This window comes from Lipotes vexillifer, unplaced genomic scaffold (genome assembly GCF_000442215.2).
Source record: "Lipotes vexillifer unplaced genomic scaffold, Lipotes_vexillifer_v1.1 scaffold90, whole genome shotgun sequence".
Taxonomy (NCBI): domain Eukaryota; kingdom Metazoa; phylum Chordata; class Mammalia; order Artiodactyla; family Lipotidae; genus Lipotes; species Lipotes vexillifer.
The window spans coordinates 1790369-1811115 of record NW_006782310.1 but is presented as its reverse complement, the minus strand read 5'-3'; positions in this window follow the sequence as shown (position 1 = coordinate 1811115).

Sequence of the window (20747 nt, the reverse complement as noted above, 5' to 3'; positions counted from 1 at the left end):
CTGCTGAACAGATCCTGGAGCTCTTCACTCACAGTAGGGTACAAACGCTCTATTACCACATTGAAGGTATTTGCATTTCCCCCCATGTTTTCAACCTGAAACTGAAGGGATTTTGTTCTAAGAGGAAATGCGGGCATCTGCAGGGAGTGACAAAAAGAGAGGCTTTCTGACTCCTTGTGACCTACTCCCTTGCTCATGGATACCTTTAAATATGAGTGTGTGTGATGCTCCGTGCAGAGTTCAGTAACATCTTTCGGCTACCTAGCTGACATTTTGGTGCTTAATAAAATGGGACAGAGCATGGGGGAGTCAATTACAATAAGGGTACCGAGCTAGAACCTCGCTGGGAAGGAAGAGGAAAAACAAAAGAATAAAGTGGCTAGAATTGAAGGGAAAGTGTAACACGTGTGCTATAGCTATGATTATATTGGTTCTTATCATAAGCATTGTCCCTACAACTATGGAATGCCTTTTTTTTTTTTTTGCGGTACGCGGGCCTCTCACTTCTGTGGCCTCTCCCGTTGCGGAGCACAGGCTCCAGACGCGCAGGCTCAGCGGCCACGGCTCACGGGCCCAGCCGCTCCGCAGCATGTGGGATCTTCCCAGACCGGGGCACGAACCCGTGTCCCCCGCATCGGCAGGCGGACTCTCAACCACTGCTCCACCAGGGAAGCCCTGGAATACCTTTTAATGTTTTAAAGGTCCATACCCCTCAGCTAGTAAATTTTAGACACCATATTGACACACACACACACACACACACACACGTATACACACATACACACACATCTATAAAAAAAATCATAAGCTCACTCTTTATAAACTTTTGAAAAACTAAAGCAAAGTAAAATTATTTGATGCAAAGTTTTTTTTTTTAATAATCATCCACTGAGATCATTTTTTTTACATCCTGGGGTATCACAAAATCAAAGTACCTTATGCTCCAGTGCTAGAAGTATTTTGGCCTTCAGAGAATAAATGCCCTGAGAATTCTATCAGAGGGACTTGCTTATAGGGAGAGTCACTTCTTGTGGATCTTCAGGAAGTCCATTAATGATCCCCACCATCATCCACGGGGATCCCCAATGACATTCAACACAACAACGTTAACCTTTTTCTTTCGTGCTCAAATGTGACATTTGGCCATGATTGTGAGATCTTCCTCAGAGAGTGTGAGTGAGAAATCAAAATGTTTACCGAGTCATTTTCTTATACTCCACATTAGTGATTCTCACACATTTTGCTTCAGGAAACTTGTACACTCTTTAAAAAATATTGAGTACTCCAAAGAGATTTTTAGTTACATGGTTTATATCTATTGCTAACTAGAAATGAAAAAACAGACACTTCAGAAATATATTTGTTAATTCATTTAAAACGATAAGCCTGTTACATGTTAGAATAAATCACAGTTTAGGAAAAGTAACTGTATTATCCAAAACAAATGAAAATTAGTGAGAATTGTGGCATTTTTGTATATGTTTGCAAATCTCGTTAATGTCTGGCTTAATAGATGACAACCAGATTCTTATGCTTGCTTCTGTGTTCAGTTTGTTGTAATATGTTGCTCTGATAGGAACATATGAAAATCCAGACCCAGACAGACATGTAGTTAGAAAAGAGAGGGCATTTTTGTAGCTGTTTCAGCAAATTTTAGATATTCTTTTTTGATATTACATCAAAACTCAGCAAGTGATATTTCCCTATAATCAGTTGCAGTGTATGAAGTCATACTAATTAACTTTTGTATTCTGGTACATTAAAATCCATTGGTCTGCCTCGAATTTTTCATGAATCCTTTACCCATGTATGATTTTGTATCATCAAACATTAGTATTGGGAAAATATTGCCTCACTGAATTATACAAAGTTTCTAAATGTTGACATATATCATTATACAATATTTTTTAAAATATTATCTATTAATAGTACAACCAATTGCATTAGATAAGTGTTTAAATCAAGTTCATGGTGGTGAATACAGGTTTTCCAAGATTTTATTTTTCACTGGAAAGCTCAAATTTCATCCTTGGCAATAAATACTATCGGTTGCTTTTCTCGAAGTTCATTGTCTAGAGAATTTCTGCCACATATCCAAGTCTGAAAATATCTGTCAATCATTCTTTCAAGTCGAGTCACATTCCGTGAAAAAAATGGCTAGTTTAGCTCGTAACTCAAACAGTTGCACAAGAACTTTTCCTTAAGGCAACCATTATACTTTGCTATACAGGAGAACTTTCCATTTTGTCACACATATTATTTAAACAATATGTATTAAAGGTGAAGATGCAATAAAATTAATATTTTTAATGCTTTATCAAATATGTTCTTAAGTGAACCTGACAATATTCTGAAACTGGAAGTACATAGCATTTAAGAATATAATTACTAGTTCAGTTTGATGTCACTGCCTTGATTCAAGACACCAGCAGTTTTACCCACATTGCTTTTCCACCATCAGTACAAATGTTAACACAGAAAAACATGAAGATAACATCTTTGTATTATTATAAAAATAGTTTTGACCTCATGAACTCTCTGAAAGTATTTCCGGCACCCCCAAGGGTCTATAGCTCACATTTTAAGAACTGCTGCATCCTTGCCTTTAAGCCTTCTCTGACTGGTTTACTTGTGGTATTATTTATAAGGTGTGCATAACTGTACAAGTTTGTCCCGAAAGTTCCTCTAGGTGAGTGTGTTTTAGCTGGTGCTTTGTCTGCTATTTTCACTTGCCTGATTATTTTCAATAATTACTCAGTTCAACAATTACCCATCCTTCTCTTAAGTCCTGCAGAGTTGGATTACTGAACAATTCCAGAGCATATACTGTGTTTTCTTCATCTTTAAAATCCCAGCACACTACACTTCAGAAGTGCCCAGGAAAGACTAGCGTTCATTGAGTTGAAGGATATCGGGGCAGTTGTCTTCCAGAGTGATATCAGTTTACCCTTATTTTATTATTGTTCCTTTAGGGGAAGTAGAGAATGGTGATGTGGAAATTATCTAAGAACCTAAGGCAAGATCATATTTGGACACTGTCACTCACTTTCTTTGTCTTTATTTTTCTCTTAAAAAACTCAATGCCGGGGCTTCCCTGGTGGTGCAGTGGTTGAGAGTCTGCCTGCCAATGCAGGGGGCACGGGTTCGAGCCCTGGTCTGGGAAGATCCCACATGCCACGGAGCAACTGGGCCCGTGAGCCACAATTACTGAGCCTGTGAATCTGGAGCCTGTGCTCCGCAACAAGAGAGGCCACAATAGTGAGAGGCCCGTGCACTGCGATGAAGAGTGGCCCCCGCTCGCCGCAACTAGAGGAAGCCCGCGCACAGAAACGAAGACCCAACACAGCCATAAATAAAAATAAATAAATTAATTAAAAAAAAAAAAAAAAAACTCAATGCCACAGTCATGTTGCTGAAAGACTTGTAGGCTATCTGGATGTACCTGTTTAGTTACTTGTCTTTTAGCATACCAGAATTCAAGAACAGCTTTCTTTTGAATTACTGGGGAACTGTGTCATGAATGCTTTCTCTCCTATCAGTTAGTGGAGGACCTTGGTATTTCCTCAGATTTGGTGTGAGTCTTTAGTGCACCGGCTGAAGAAAGTCATGTAGTCAAACTGGTTTGAACTTCCCAAATGTGTGCTTGGAGTGATCCTCTAACTATAATTGTTTTACTTTGTTTCTGGCAAAAACTAATATATCAACCAACGTCTATGCATTCTTTTATGTTTTACAAATTATTTCATCTACATTTGCATTTTCTTTCATAATAACGAGAGATAGTCTATATCAAGGACTTTCTATTTGCCAGTCTCTAGGCTAGAAAATCAACACACATAGCTCTGTTTGATATTAACAAAAACTCTATGAGGCAGGTATTAATATCACTCCCAACTTACAGATGAGGAAACTGAGACTCAGTGCGATACATAACTTGGCCTTATAGCTAGTAAGTTACAGAGGTGGATCTCAAGCCCAGTTTTCTAACTCCAAAGCTTGAATCTTTTCCACTAAAGCACACTCCTGGAAATTTAATTTTAAGTTATTCTTATTGAAAATGCTCCAAATTCTTTATCAGAAGTTTGCTTCAAAACACTGTGGTTCGGGATTTGCTCTTTTTGGAAAGCTTACGAAAAGATTAAGAGTCTTAGGATTGATGCTATTTTTTAAAAGTCTCAGAGCTAAGAGAGACTATTATCAAACCCTGAAATATCTGGTTAGAATGACAATCCTGGAATATTAGTAAAAGTATTTGGCTAATGCCAATAAGTGCTAAGTTTAATAAACTTAGCACTTATCTAGGTGCTAGGTTGTTTTAAAGAGGTTCTTTGTTTTATTTTCTCCCATTTTCTAAAGATAATTTTTAATTTTAATATATTTTTTTAAAAAAATACTATTTAAGCCATATTCAGTAAACTAATAGAGCACAATATCCTAACTTAGATTATAGTTTAGAAATGGATTTAAGGATCACTTAAACAAATTCCTAAATATTATATTTATGTTCTTGAAAAATTATACTCTCCCATCTAATAGTAGTTAATAATAACACAGAAAGAAGATTGGCCTCATGAGTATGACCCATGGTTATCTTGAGTTTGTGTTTCTATTAAAATGAAGACAATAAGTCAGTCTCGAGTGCGTCTGTAAGTCAGTGAGTATTAACCTTTGTCAAATGTCTTAGTGTCTAATATATAATTAGAAAATGGGAACATTTTTCATGAAGTTTCCTCTCCATTCAAATGGGTTTGGCTTAATACTCCATAGATTTTTCCCCCTAATTCACTGGCAAATCACACTTAAATATTATTCATTTAGATGTTCATTCATTAAATAATGTTATTTTACCAGCCAACATGTAGGCATCCCTCTAAGATTTCACTTGTGAGGAAACATTAAGGAATATTAACTTTAAGCATTCTTGGTGTGTGGATTTGAAGATATGACTAGACTTACTTACTCTGAAACACTCGTTCTCAAACTTGAATGAGCCTCAGAATTACCTAGAAGGCTTGTAAAAACACCAATTGCTGAGCCCCACCTCCAGGGTTTCTGATTCAGTGGGTCTGGGATGGAGTCCAAGAATTTGCATTTCTAACAAGTTCTCAGGTGGTGTTGGTGCTGCTGGCCCAGGGACCACACTTTGAGAATCCCTGTTCTAACATAACCAGGGTCACACCGGATGTTGGATGTGAAATTTAATAACAAATTATCCTGCAAGTGGATCTATAGCCATCCCATTAGTCAATGTATCTATAAAGGTAAGCATGTTAAAAGTTGTAACTGCATTTATAGCAGAATGAGAGAGAAAAGGGAAATGGGAAAAACCCTGTAATAAATGATTTCAATAACTGAGCCAGCATCGGTGAAGGAAAGACAATCTTACGTTGCCTGCTGTATTTGCACGTTATCTTAAAGAGTCTTGACAGTAAGTGTTGGAAATGCTATAACGACTCAAAGATAATGACTTGATAGCATCAGATTTGGAAACAAAAAGTAAAAACATTAACGGGAGGAAAGAAATACAATCTCTGCTTCTCAAGGTAAAAGGGACACTTTAAGTAAGCTTCGAATGTCTTTAAGACACTGCATTTCATCCATATGTAATAGTCCTAGCCTTAAGTCTGATAAAGGTTAGCTTCATGGAGCATGGAGGGCACCACTAAGTAATCAATTGCTTTAACAGGCAATCTAGATTCTTGCACACATGCCTGTCCTTGGGGCTGCCACCCTCCTTAGAACCCCTGTGGCCACCTAGCCACTGCAAACCTATCACCTTTCTGTGGACAAGAGGCAGGAACACACATACTTTTCTGAAATTCGAAGCAGGACCAGGAGTACCCCCTCTGACTTCTGAGCTCAAAAACATAACAGTCACTGTTCTGTTCAGACACAGCTTTCACCCTCAGAGTCAAAGGTAACGCTTCGGGGGGAAAGTTGGGGTCAGCTGCAGTGGGAGGATTCTGCCTGAAGTTAACCCATAGTCTTAAATGGTGTCTGTACCAGTTAGTAATCTCGTTCAGCTATGAATTGCAGTGGCTCCCCTTTCCCAGTAAGGGATTAAACATGCAGGTTTTATTCTGTCACGTAAAAAAAATCCAGTCATATGCAGTCGAGGACCAGTGTGGTGGTTTCATGAAACCATCAGGGACCCGGACCCTGGCAAGCTCTCTGACCCACCAATCCCATCAGCCTTGTCATCAGGGTCCAAGATGTGCTGCTGAGGCTCCAGCTAACATAGGCACATTTTAGGTGACAGATTGGAGAAAAGGAAGAAAAAGGGCATGCTCCCATTTTTAAAGGAGACGTTTTATAAGTGCTATGCAAAAGCCCCTCTTGTACCTAGCTGTGAGGAACACTGGGAAATGATAATTGGGCAACAAGGAGCTTAGGTGAAAATTAAGGTTTCATTATTAAATAGAAAGAAAAATATAGATATTGGGTTACCTAATAAAAATGTCTGCCATCAGGTCCAAGAAAATCAAAATTTGTACTTTCCACCACAGAAAGTGATAAAGGGGTAAAACACACCCACATTACAACTGTGGGTCTCACACTTGGGGAACATGTTGTTGGAGTGCTTGTTGAAGTCTGGGATGCTGGCACCCAGGAGATTCTAAGTTCACACTCTAATTCGGTTATTGTGATTCTAAAGGTACCAAGAACCATGCTTTGAGAAACCCAGCTTTGCAGCTTCCTTCCCATCTGTCCGCCACTGCCTGGAATGTTATTGATCACCCCTTGATAACAAATTCTGTTCTGTTCCCTTTTAACTCTTTTATTCTCTATAATTAGATCTTGCAAATGGGTTGGACACACTTCCCAAAATATTTGCTCCATCAGTACAGCAAAGTTGGAAGAATAATAACAGACGGGTTTTAGCAACACAATAAGCCCCTCCTCAAAGGCAGGCGGTAAAAGTCTTCCCCAGGAGTTTACCTGGGTTCCAAAGTGGAGTGGAAGGGCCATGCCTTTTGGTGACTCTGAGGGCCGGAAGCAGCTGGATCAGGCACAGCAGTCAATCTAACAGTGAGTGATTAATAGCCAAGCAGAGTCTCTAGAGCTTTATTCCCAGGTCCTGGCTCTGCTTCCTCTTTAACACTCAGGTAAATGTCAAAAATGGACCCACGGATTATAGCTGACAAGGGGTAAGTGCCTTCATGTTTTCCTCCAAAGGTTAAGGTTTCCCAGACTCAGTTGGAAGCCCCAATCTCCAATAACCATTAATCCACTCTACATTGGTAGGAGTGAGCATATTTATGACTGCAGTCACTAAAAGGTGAAATAAAGATTCGTTTTTAGTTAGGAACGCAAAGATTTTGAGATCAATACGAACTCACTGCTGAAATCAATCTAAAGTTTGGAATTTTTAAGTACAGATTTACTGGGCTTCCTTGTACAGTTAATTTTCCCTTTGGAAAAATAAGCTCAGAAATGTAACATAGTAATCAAATTGAGTAAACCCTAGTCAGTTGGTAAACTGACCTCAGTTATGTACATGTCAGGTAAGTGTGTAAAGCAATAAAAATGCCCATAATGTGGATTGCAAATTTGCCAATAAACAGGTAAAACCAAAATACACAGAGATTTAAATGATCAAAATACTAGCAGCTACATTTGCCTATTTGAAAACATAAATAATCGATAGACATTAATAATGAAGTTATTCATGTGTTTCCCTATTACTGTGCATATTAAGTGTTTCAATTATTTCTACTTAGTTTGATAGATAAATGTATAGCCATATTTTATGAAAGCCTTCAAAAGGGATATAGAATTGTTCTTGAAAACAAAAGCTGCTGTTTGGATGAAAGAGCAAGTGGACTGGAAAGACGTAGCTTGTTATACTCTGCTGTTCATGTTTGATGCATGTATACAATTTATTATGCAATTTCTTGAGATTTGACAAAGTAATTGTCTGGCAAACCATAGCTTTAGTGATTTTTTTCTGTTTCATATGAAAACACTGTAGGTATTTGGGGGAAATGGTTTAATAGATCAGCGTCCATCAGTACTTTTTGGCTTGTTATATATCTGTAGGTTGTGGAGAGCCAGGGATATTTTAAGAGGAGTGAGATTCTATGTAGTAAATTCATTTTCTTCAGAAGAGTAAGTGCATGAAAGCTTACAGTAAGCTATAACTTCAGAAATTATTTGTTACCCTTGGGCCCTCGTGGTAGAGCTGCGTATCTTCTCAGTAGGGTATATGGGAGAGTGAACAGGAGAGCACCCCCGATGTGAACGGGATTCTGGGAGACAGGCGCAACCTCCTGTTCATTTTCGACTAGGCTATTGTGATAACAGGTTGATGTCACCTGCTGCGGTTAGAGGGTAGAATGATCAATTACCCTCCAGCTGATCCACAGCTCAGACTCATTTGCCACTATTTGCTGCCTGGATGCCAGAGATGGGCTCTGATAGTCCCTCACCTAAAGCATATGCCTTCCATTCATTCCCTGCTTAGGGGCAGAGCTGGACAAGAATTTGGATACTGGTTACTGATGTTGTCCCCTTTGAAATATTTATAGGTGACAGCAAATTTTTTGCTTAGTGTTGCCACCTACCACCTGGTACCCTACTCTTGGGAAATATACAAAACCACTGAGCAAACAAGTGTATGTATTTCTAAATAGTAAAATCCACGTAGGTCATAGGACACAGGTAATATTTCTTTTTCTACTAAAGCTATTAAGTTGGTCCTAAACCATATTTTAATAGATTATTCCCTCTAAGGATGGGTACAGTAATTCTTAAGTTTTACAAAGTGCACATGTACAGTAATTAGATATACTGTATATGTATATCTATGTATTTAGATGTGTATGTATGTAAATATGAAATTCACATGTACACATGAATGCATATATGTGTGCACATATATATGTGCATGCATGCATACATACATACAAAATCACCATGTCTACCCTGGAATAGAGAACTTGACCACTTAAATTGTGATTCAGATGTTTTGATCAACAATACATTATTTTCCAAAATAATTTGGCAGTTTTTAAATCACTTTAATAAATTGCATTTTTATTAGGAGATTCATTTAGCACAAATAAACCCTCAGATTCTGCCATTGGAATAAAGATATTTGGGGTAGAGATTGCTAAATTGCTGTAAGGAATCTGTATGATTTCAAGAAAAGCCAGGTTAGGAAGTAAGATACCAGAAGAGTTTCTAAATTTCCGCAGATTTCAGACCCATGTCGGTAAGTGACAATGTGCTTAAATAATCAAATAGTCAAATTTTCATAGAGTGCCAGTTCTTCCATTGCACAAATCTCAAAGCATTTGTTCTAAGGAAAAAACATATGAGTGCAGAGGTCACCTTACACATAACAGTAAATATTTTGCTGATGAATGAATGAATGATGAATGCATAGTGGAATCCATCAGCACAACTGGAACAAACAAGTCCAAGTCAATTGCCTGAGTGGCTCCAGGTAGCAAGTTGAGCCCTTGGGAGCCACCAGCTTCTTCTAAGCCAGTAGGAAAGAAGCCGTACAAACAGAAGGAAGCTCTGAGAGGCTCAACTCTTTGTTTCATGGAGAAGATTCCTGAAATACAAAGGATCTAAAAGGAAATCTAAGTTCAGTCTTGCATCTTTGTACATCAGAGGAATCCATCTACTCCCACCGCCTCTTCTAAGAGACTTGGCAGGATCCTCAAAGAAGCAAATGTGGGGTACATACAGGAGCAGATACACATTCTCTGGTGCATAAAATTACAAATAGTAAAAAGCTAGCAATACCACAAACATAAATAACCCATGAAAATCACATAATTTTAACTAAATACACACCTCCCTAATACTTTTTTCCCTGAAATTTTGGCTTCATAGTTTTCAATTAGCATGATGGCAAAGTTTTTGTAACACTATTTTCTAGAGAAAAAAATATATATATCAATTAGTCTTTCTAGTCTTTCTTTTAACATGATTGATCAAAATTTGGGTTTTTTTATTGTTGTAGCTTAGAACATTTCTTTCAGCTTCCCAACTTGTATGTGTGGGTGATATGCATATTTGAGAGAAGCTCCGTAAGTTCTTTCATATATGAGCTGTAAGATTTCAAATTTTCTTGTGCAGAGAACCATCTTAAATACCTCCACGTTCTTCAGGAACTGTTTCAATGGTACACACTCATATGATAATATAACTTCCATTCTTACACCTTCTTATCTCTATTTTGTGTGAGTCTGCACAGTGGGAAGTCAGAATATTTCTGTTGGTCCTTCTTTCACTGCGGGGGGCTAGCAACCACTTGGAAGTGCAGACAATCCCTGATTTATGTTGGTTCGACTTAACAATTTTTTGATGACTTACAATTTTTCTAGCTTACAGTGATACAAAAGCAACATGCATTCAGTAGAAATCTTACTTCAAATTTTGAATTTTCATCTTTTCCCAGACTAGCGACATTTGGTAAGATACACTCTTGTGATGCTGGGCAGAGACAGTGAGCTGCAGCTCCCAGTCGGCCACGTGACCACAAGGGTGAACAACCAATACACATACAACCATGCTGTACCCAGACACCCACTCTGTTTTTCACTTTCAGCACAGTAGTGAATACCTTACATGAGATATTCAACACTTTATTATAACGTAGGCTTTGTGTTAGATGATTTTGCCCAACTGTTAACTGGTGTTAAGTGTCCTGAGCATGAGGCCAGGCTAAGCTGTGATATTTGGTAGGTTGAGTGTATTAAATGCATTTTCAACTTATGGTATTTTCAATTTATGATGGATTTATTGGGACATAGCCCCACTGTAAGTGGAGGAACATCTGTAATTGTGAACACATAAATACATCCTACTACCTCAATCTGCACTAAATTCCTGGATCACCTTCCCTTTCACCATCTCTCAAAAATGTTCAAGGTCCCTCCCATACCATCTGACATGAGGGAAAGTCAAAGTGGAACTAGCAATCAACTGATTGCAATTAAAATGTCTTGTTTTTGCAGATTTTACACATTGCCAAGGCCCCTCCCAGAGATTTGGAAGGGGCCTGTGTAAATGAGGGCCTTTCCTACTGTAGCCTTCTCTGATCACTGAAGTGGGGGGAATGCATCATAGCTAAATTGAGGGGCCAATCCCTCTAGCTTACTTCAAGAAATTTACCCAGGTTCTGCATTATGAACTGGGAGTGCATTTCCCATGCCTCAATCAGCATTTCAAGGAAATAGAGATTCAGAATTTGAGGTTTAGAGCTAAAAAGGAAGTTAGCAACTGTACAAACCCCCTCCCCACTCCATAGATGATTAAACTAAAATCCACAGAAAGTTAACATGGGGATAGCTTTATTTCCCAGTTGTCTTGTGAATTAATTATTTGGGGTTCACCAAACTGATATTGAGTGTTTTCCATGTATGAGACATTCTCCCACCAAATTCTCACAATGAGTTTATGGGATAAATGAATCTAGGAGAAAACTGAATCTCAGTGAAATTGTTTCTGGACCAACTTTACACAATTAGTAAACTGTATCATTGGGATTTTAACCTAAGCAATCTCTTTCCAGAATTCACTTTCTTGACCACCTTTGCTATATGACCTGCAACTACCTACATATGTGTGATCTCCTCTTGCGAAGAATATAAATAAGAATACTTTCTGCATTGTTTTTTCAGTTCACAAATTACTTTCACATATGTTAGCTTTCTTGATCATTACACTGCCCCTAAAAAATAAATATTATAGAAATTATTATTTTCTTATTTTACAAATGAGAAAACCAGGGTTTAGAGATATTAGGATATTTATATTACTAACAAATGGTAGAGGTGACCCTCAAATCTACTTCTTTCTATTCCAAGTCCCATGTTCTTTCCTACTATTCCTACGGGACATTGAACTATTAGGTGAACTGTAGCTACAACCACCCCCCACCACCCCTCTTATAGGAACTTCCAGGGGTCATCAGGATCAATGGCCTAGAGAAGCAAGATGGGACTAGGCTGGGATGCTTTGTCTTATAGCCTCCTCTCAATAGAGCTGTGTTTGAAGTCTCCCTCTCAGGCTACAGAATCCTGACATCTCTCTTATTGAAAAGATATTGGACTTCAAAAAGTCCAACAGAAAAGATATTGGACTTCTGTTGCAAAGTATTCCTTTGCTGCATGTTACCCTAAAAATGTTTGAAGTATAACCCTATTAATAGTAGATCTGAAAATTGTTACTAAAGGTTGTATTAATAGTTTCTTCCTCCATTGGAGCCCTTGTTTACATCCTTTGGGAGTTCAGTGTCATCTCTGGTCTCATCCACCCCAAAGCAGGGACACTGTTTTGCCTGTTCTTCCTTCTCCTCGTGTTTTTCCCACGTAAACCATTTTAGTTAAAATTAAGTTGGCTGTTAGTGGATTAGAGTTAGGGACATCAGTATGAACTCATGTTGAGCTTAATATAGATACAGACGGTTACATATAGAAACATGTATAGATGTGTACATACAGCTTGCTCTGTCAGCTGAGAATGTCTAAAAGAAACACCCTAGTATCAACTATCAATCTAATGTCCAGATCTTTGTTCCTAACACCAGTCTCCAAAAAGGCAAGCAGGGTCCCTGGGAGAAACTGTTGATTCTAGGACTGGGGGATGAAATAAACAAGATGAGCATGCAGTATTTTGCCATGCCAGGAAGGAAGGAAGGAAAGAAGGAAGGGAGGGAGGTGTGAGGGAGGAAGGTAACGATGGGGGTATGTCAAGGAATATAGAAGCCAACAGAAAGACTTGCCCATGGCCAAAGCTGAACAGCAAAATAAATATAGTAGTATTGGATTGTAACCCAAAGTACAAAATAAATATCCATGAGCCCATACTGATATAAATAAATGACTAAATAAAGAAAAATAAATAGATACAGGACAATGGATAAATCTCCTTTGCAGATAAGCCTCAAATCTTTTGTGTAGGTGCTCTACCCTCAAGGAGCTGGAGCTAAACTCTCCACCCCTTAAGTGTGGGCTGTGAATAAAACTTACATCCTCTTTATAGAAAGAGGAGTAAAAAATAAAGAGTAACTTTACTGCAAATACCACCTCAGCCAGGTGATCAGGTTTAACAGCAACTAGATATTCTGTGATTAAAATGGGGCTTTACCTCTGTGGTCCTCATTCCCCAAACCCACAACCCCAGTATTATCATGAGAAGAACATCAGACAACTCCCAATTGAGAAACATTCTACAAATTATCTGATCCGTATCCCTAAAAACTTTCAAGGTCATCAAAAACAAGGAAAGTGTGAGAAACTATATAGCCAAAAGGAGCCTAAGGAAATATGACAACTTAATGTAATGTGTTTATCCTAGATGGGATCCTGGAACAGAAAAAGGACATTAGGTAAAAACTAAGAAAATTTGAGTAAACTATGGACTTCATTCACATAAAACGAGATAAAACTGGACAAAATATTCTTGCAGATGGGATTTAAGTCCCCACGGAGAATTTAAATCAGTCCTATTGGTGAGCTCAATAAGATGTAAAGACAGAATGAAAAGATTCCAATTCAGATTTATCGGGTTGTATTAGCAGTGGCTGCCTGTTACTACCAGATTTTGAGAAAACATATCCATTAGGTAGTCAGTTGTCTTTAAAAAATAAAATAAAATGAAATACTCAGAAGGATTCTTTAATTATTTGTCACCTAAGCCAGCAGCCGACCCCCAAAATTTATCCAAACTGTCAGACACTTCCTCAGCAATAAAAGTGTTAATTCATAGAATTTGAACAATTTGAAACTTTACTGAAATACTATGAAATATTGTATTTTAAAACGTAATGTAATTAAAAATAGGATTGGGTATACTGAGAAGGCATAGAGGAGTAAAGAGGATATGGAGAAAAGGATAAGACAGAGCAACAGAGAAATATTATTCTAAACATTGAAAAATTGGGAAAATTTGCACTAATCAAAGAAACTGAGAGCAGAAATAAACAGATATTTCAAGGTATAAACAGGTCATCTCTAAGGAAAACTGGACCTCAGTCAAGATAGTATGTCCTTGTAATGATACAATGATAATTAATGATTAGGCATATAAGTATTTGACTAAAAAACTTAGGTCATTTTTCTCTATTAACTATAATAAAAATTTTTTTCAACGGGCTGGTGAATATTGCAATACAGCAATACTTACCTTCGTTTTTAAGAATCAGTAAGAGAAAGAAAAAATATTGCCACAAATAAAAGAAAAATTTGAGGGTGGATAAGGTGATTAGGATAATTTGCAAATCTAGATGATAACTCTTTATGATAAAGGTGCATTGTCTTGCTTATAAGGAAAGAGTTCCATGCCTTTCTTTAATGAACATTTGGAAAGGGCATTTCTACAGTAAAACAAATACTTTCCCACAAACTCCAACTGTTTGAAATTTTTGATGCATATAAAAGCATTTATTATAAAAGGGTCTCATCTTCAAGGAATTCATGGAAAAGACTCTGACAAGTACAGGTTTCTGGTAACTGACTCTACTGCTGAACTGAATGAATAAGCATTTTCAGAACTCTAATGGAAAACTGATGAACTCGTAAGAGTGCTAACAAAAGATCAAGGTGAAACAAAATTAATTACATGGGACTGAGTGAACTGATGAGGATGATTATAATTTTTGTGACTTTCTGTTTGAATTTTAAAAAAAGCATTTACTTGTGAATGTATCTAATATAATTTCTGTTGATACACTCAAAATACTTTCAACTTTGGATTTGTTGTTTGCATTTGACTGCTTCCAGAAAGATGACTGGGTAAATACCTCTGGCCCCAAGCCTCTGGGCGCTTTTCAGGGAGCGAAGATGTTTCTTCTTCTATTATCTAAATCTTCATCTCATTCCACAAGTCACTAAGAACGTTCCCAGTTGTTCTTGGGCACCATTCACTCTAGTCACTTCCCCTCGTCGCAAACCTATACAGTAGTTAAAATGAAGGAAATGCTACCTCTCTCCAAATGCTCTCTCTCTCCATATATGGGGAAATTAAGACCTGGAGAAGAACTGTGATTTGTCCAGAGTCACAGGTAACATCAAAGACAGAAGCTATAATAAGGACCTACTGTACAGCACAGGAAACTCTACTCAATACTCTGTAATGATCTATATGGGAAAAGAATCTAAAAAAGAGTGGATATATGTATATGCATGACTTATTCACTTTGCTGTACAGCAGAAAGTAACACGACATTGTAAATCAACTACATTCCAATTAAAAAAAAAAAAAAAGACAGAAGCTGAAGTGCAACAACATCCTCTCTCATCTCAGTCATTGGCATGAAGAACTATCGCCAAAGAGCTGCTTTTCAGAATCAGGAATATATTTTGCCATCTATCATTAAACTATCATTAATAATAAATATCCTCACTTTTTTAAAATCTCAGTTACTCAAGACATGTATGTGAAATGCCAAATGTCCCCAAAGATGAAAGAAAGATGAGTTTTAAAACTATAGGTAAACAAACTGTAACATAAAATATCTAAAATGAAAAGTCAAAAATAGAGGTTCTTGGGCTTCCCTGGTGGCGCAGTGGTTGAGAGTCCGCCTGCCGATGCAGAGGACGCGAGTTCGTGCCCCGGTCCGGGAAGATCCCACATGCCGCGGAGCAGCTGGGCCTGCGCGTCCGGAGTCTGTGCTCCGCAGCGGGAGAGGCCACAACAGTGAGAGGCCCGCATACCGCAAAAAAAAAAAAAAAAAAAAATAGAGGTTCTTTCGTTAAAGTGACCAGTTGCTTCTTGAACAGCATCATGAATCATTGCACCCTTGAGAAAAGTAGATGTCTTTACTCCTTCCTCCATCCAATATTTGTTGAGCAGTAGACATAGTGTGAAGAAAAGAAAAAGGAAGCCGAAAAAGAAAAAAATCTTTAGCTTCATATGTTTATTTTTTATTTAACAAACATTCACATGACACTATGTGTCTGGAACTGTTCTAAGCACTTTTACAAATATTTACAAAAATTTAAGCATCATGAAACCCTAGGAAGGTGGTGCTGCAACTATCCTGATCCTCAAGATAGGGAAACTGGGCAGAGAGAGATTATTTGCCCAAGGTCACACAGATGGAAAGAGGCAGAGCTAGGATTCAAATGCAGGTGATCTGCTTGCAGAGTCCAGGCTTAGAAATATGGTTCTGTGCTATGTACGCTTAATAGTTTAATATTTCCATACAAGTAGCGGCTCTCTTCAAGGATTTAGAGCACTTTGCTGAGTGATGGTTGCCATAGGTAAGATTTGAGGGAAGCACTCACTGAGGTCCCAGCAAACTCTTTTCTATGTGCTGCGAATAGTAAATTGTTTACTTCACAATATTATAAAGACTTTTATTAATTTTTAGATAATAGGTCAATATAATCAAAGAATTGAATAATACCACTTTAGTCAAATGCCAAACACAGTCTCTGATTATAACATACCTGCTTGTTCTCTGCAGTTACCTTGATAAATTTACCTTTCATAGTTATTGAATAACTACAAGATACAGAGTCAGGCTCCATGGGAAATTTTACCAGGCACTAGGCTCTTTCTACCCTAGAAACTTATAATCTAGCTGAGATCATAAAACATATTTTCCTAAATAAGCAACTAATAATACAAAGGAGTAAATAATAAATGTGAAAGGAATATTACAGATAATAAGTGCTATAAGAAAGTTAGGAACCTGCTCCTTTCTGCTCCAGTAGTTCATTACACATACCCTTATTAGAGCAATTATCACAATGTAATTACTCACTTGCTGTGTGTAATTTACCTGCCTGTCTCCTCCATTAGAATGTTAGCCCCTCGAGGGCAAGAATGCAGTTTTATTCATCCTTGTATCTTCAGTGTTTACCACATTGTCTGGTATAAAATAAATACTTGACATATGCTTGATGAATGAATGACTGTAGGTCACAGGAGGCAGGCATTTCTTCTGTGGCCGCTGTAGCAGACTGGTTCATCTCTGGAGTCCGATTGTGGGGTCTGAATCTCAGCTCTACCTCTGAAATGCTGTGTGACCCTGAAAATTTTACTTGATTTCTCTGCACCTCATTTTGTTCATTGGTAAAATGATAGTAATAGAACCTTTCTTTATCAGCTAATTTTACTATGGAACATATCACCCCCAAAATGAATAGCTTGAAACGGCAGCCACTTAATTTAGCTCAGTGTTCTGTGGGTCAGTAATTCGGGGTGTGTTAGTTCTTCCGCCTCGGCTAAGTTCAGTCACACAGCTGAGTTCAGTTATCAGGTCAGCTGGGCAATGGCTTGGTCCATGTGGTATCTCATCCGCCACAGGCTAACCTGGGCTTTTGCACATGGCAGCTGGCAGGGTTCAGAGAGGGAGAGGCCCCCTGAGGCTCAGACTTGGAGCCGGCACAAAGTCATCTCTGGCAGATTCTATTGGTCAAAGCAAGTCACAAAACCAGCTCACATTCAAAGGGTGGGGAAATAGACTCCACTCGATGTGAAGAGCAAACAAGCCACATTACAATGGGGTGTTTATATGGGGAAGGATGGAGACTGGGGCCATTCTTACAATCTACCAAATTCTCATAGGATTAGCAAGAGGATTAAGAAAATAAAACACCTAAATGATTTAGACGAGTGTCTGCCACACAAGTAATAAGCTCAATAAATATTAGCTATTATTAGTCTGCTTGAAGTTGCCAGAAAGTTTCACCTTGGAAAGAAATCTGAGTTCAATCTTGAGGACTACCTGCGGTTTCTATACGTAGAGAACCAAGGCCTCTGATAAGAACACAACCTAAGCGTTGGCACTGTGGTGTGAAAGCGGGTTGTGTTCAGAAAACAGCTAACAACAGACTTCGCAGAAGCATTAGAACTAGATCCTGGGAACCCAGGATGCTGGCCAAGGAGTTGGATTTGACCCCGGGGCAATAGCAAAGCATTGGCTTTTGACTAAGTGTTAGTCAACAGCACTATTTCTTGACTTTTATTGTTATTTCAGATTTTTTGTTCTTCAGTAAGTTTCTTGACGCTGATGGTTTGTGCTATCTCAGGCCACATCTACCCAAGATTTAAAATAAAACACTGGAAACCTGCAAGTTTTGTCTGGGTTTTGCCACTCCCTGGCTTTGGGGAGCCAACAGGTCCCTCCTTCCTCCATTGCATTGTAAAATGGAACAATACCTCTCTTCATCCACCCATTTTACAATGGTGGCAATCTGAAAGGTCAGGCCACAGGAATTAGTATTTACTAACCGCAAGACACACGGGGAGGCCAGGCTTTGATATTGATATAATTGGAGGAAAACTCATAAATCTTAAGCAGAAAAGTCAAGAACCAGAGAAATAAAGTTTCAATGTGGCTGTCCCTTCCTGTTAGGCAGCAAAACGCTTCTTGAACTGCTCTGAAGATAAAATTAAGTTCACCCAGTCCGGTGAGATGGTCCTGAGCAAACTGAGCCACAGATTCACCTGGGTCCCTGTCACCCTGAAGGCTGACCAGCCTGCTCAGAGCTGGTGGCAGCTCTCGTTAGACTGCTCAGTGCCAGCAGTTTCCGCATCTTTCCACTGTTCATAGTTTAAATGCAGATTCACTGATGAATAAATCTGATAATTCTGTCAAAGTATGAAGACTGTTTGAATTAGATGACTCCATGATAATTAATTTTTTTTATAAGACAATTCTGGCTCCTCTTATGCCATGTGAAATCCATCCCTCTGAGTACTCATGACTAGTCACGTCCTTTCTGCCATTTTAAAAACAATAGTGGCAGAGATGCAAGCTGCTGGTAGTACTCAGCAGGACAGATCAAACACACAGATGCAATTTCTGTACGTTGAACAGTGAAGTAAGATAAAATTCAAATACTTACAAACACTTAGTAGCTAGCATCCGATTGCTGCAAAATTGAATCTTTCATAACGGGATTTATTGTAAATAGTGTCATATCATTTGTGAGTTCTGCGATAATTTCAGTCAAAGCCAGGGCAAGATATTGGAGGTATGTAATTTATATGATATAAACACTGGTTTACGCACAGATTAAGAACAGATTTTTTTTATTATCAATATTCTTTTTTTAATTGCTTACAAAACAGCCATAAGTGTAATTTTTCTCTGAATGTTAAACATTCTCAAATAGTGTAACTTTAAAATCGAGAAGAAAACAGCCTAACCTCTTCATTTTAACAGCTGTTTTAGAATTGCAACCCCCAACTGGTCCCCCTTCCCTTCCGTCCAGGTCGTTAAATAAGCATTACAATTGTAGGTAGTTAAAATTTTTGAAATGTGGCTTTTATATTGTTTGAAAACAGCAAAGGTCCTAGTAATCATAATTATATATCAATATATCCTATCAGTAAATATATATACATATATATATAAATTCAAAACTAAGATACTGCGAGGTCTACAAAACAACCGTAATTCCTAATTCCTTTATGATAAAATGGAAAGATGGCAATAATTTAAGTGATCAATACTCTTATTCGCCTTTGGGTTTAGTTCCAAATACTTCATTGGAAGCTCATAAAAGATCAACAGCAAAAGAGTACCATAAAATTATACTTTGCGTGGCAGAGAGTTTGGTGACACTTCACACACTTGATAGCTTTACTTGCTAACGAAACAGAAACCCCAAAAGGTGTTATATTACAGTCACACAGTCTTCCTGTTCAAGACCTAAATAAGAGAAATTAAAAAAAAAAAAACATAGAAGGGCCAGAAGATTTGGAAGATCTGTTCTCTTTCCTTCCCCTGCTCTAATCAAAAAGTCCTTTTCTATTATTTTATCACGTACTGGGGCTTTTTATTATAAATATGAATATGAGAATGCAGCATCTCAGCAAGATCTGAATAAAGTAGTCTTACCCTCAGATAATCTAGGACCTTGATAGAGAAAGGCCTTTGTGAAGGATAAACGCTTCGGTATGATCCTTCCTCATCTATTCAAGAGTAAATATCCCATATGCATGTTAATGTTGATTTTAAATGGGGAATTCCTGATTTCTGAACCAAAGAATTTTCAGGTTTCCCCCTCCCTTAAGCAGGTGTCTTTCCATCTCTCACCAAAGGGGAAGGTAAAAAGGCAGGCTTTCGATGAGCTGATGTGTATTTTAATAAGTTTACTCATCAGAGTACATATCAATTAGAATGAATCATGTTCATACATTTAATAGCAAACAAAACTCAATCTAACTCAAGTCCAGCTTTCTTCCATGTTCATTTTATTCAAGGGCATACCTTCTTTTTTCTGCTTTTTTTTTTTTCCTTCTTTCTTGGACACCTCCAGCCCCCATTGACAACCAAAATGCAGGGCTATAAATGTAAGGGTGCAATACATCATGAGGTAAGTCTAGAGAACATGTCCTCTACCAAAATGCACATGAATCTCTGATAGAGCAAAAATTCCAGAGTCATGCTGGGGTTCGTTTTGCATGCTAAGCAGGGTCAAAAATGTGAGCTCTCTGTGGTCAACCTTATATATCAGATAAGCTCCAAAGTTTAAAGGTTATATTTGTGAAATTGCAGCTGGCTTTCCTAGCACTTGATTCTAGCTCCTGCAAATCAAAGACTCCTAATTGAAAGGAGTCTGACAATAAGCTTAATCTTCCAGTAAAAAAAAAAAAAAAATTGTGAGTTCTGAATCCTTACTGTTGAAGAGCTGACAGAGAAGTTCAGAGATGGCTGTATAACCAGAGAAAATATGTTTTCCAACAAGATCATAAAACTTGAATGGTGCAGGGAAACAAATGTAAAGCAAAGGGCTGTCCTCTATTCTGTCTACTCCCCCCCCACCCCA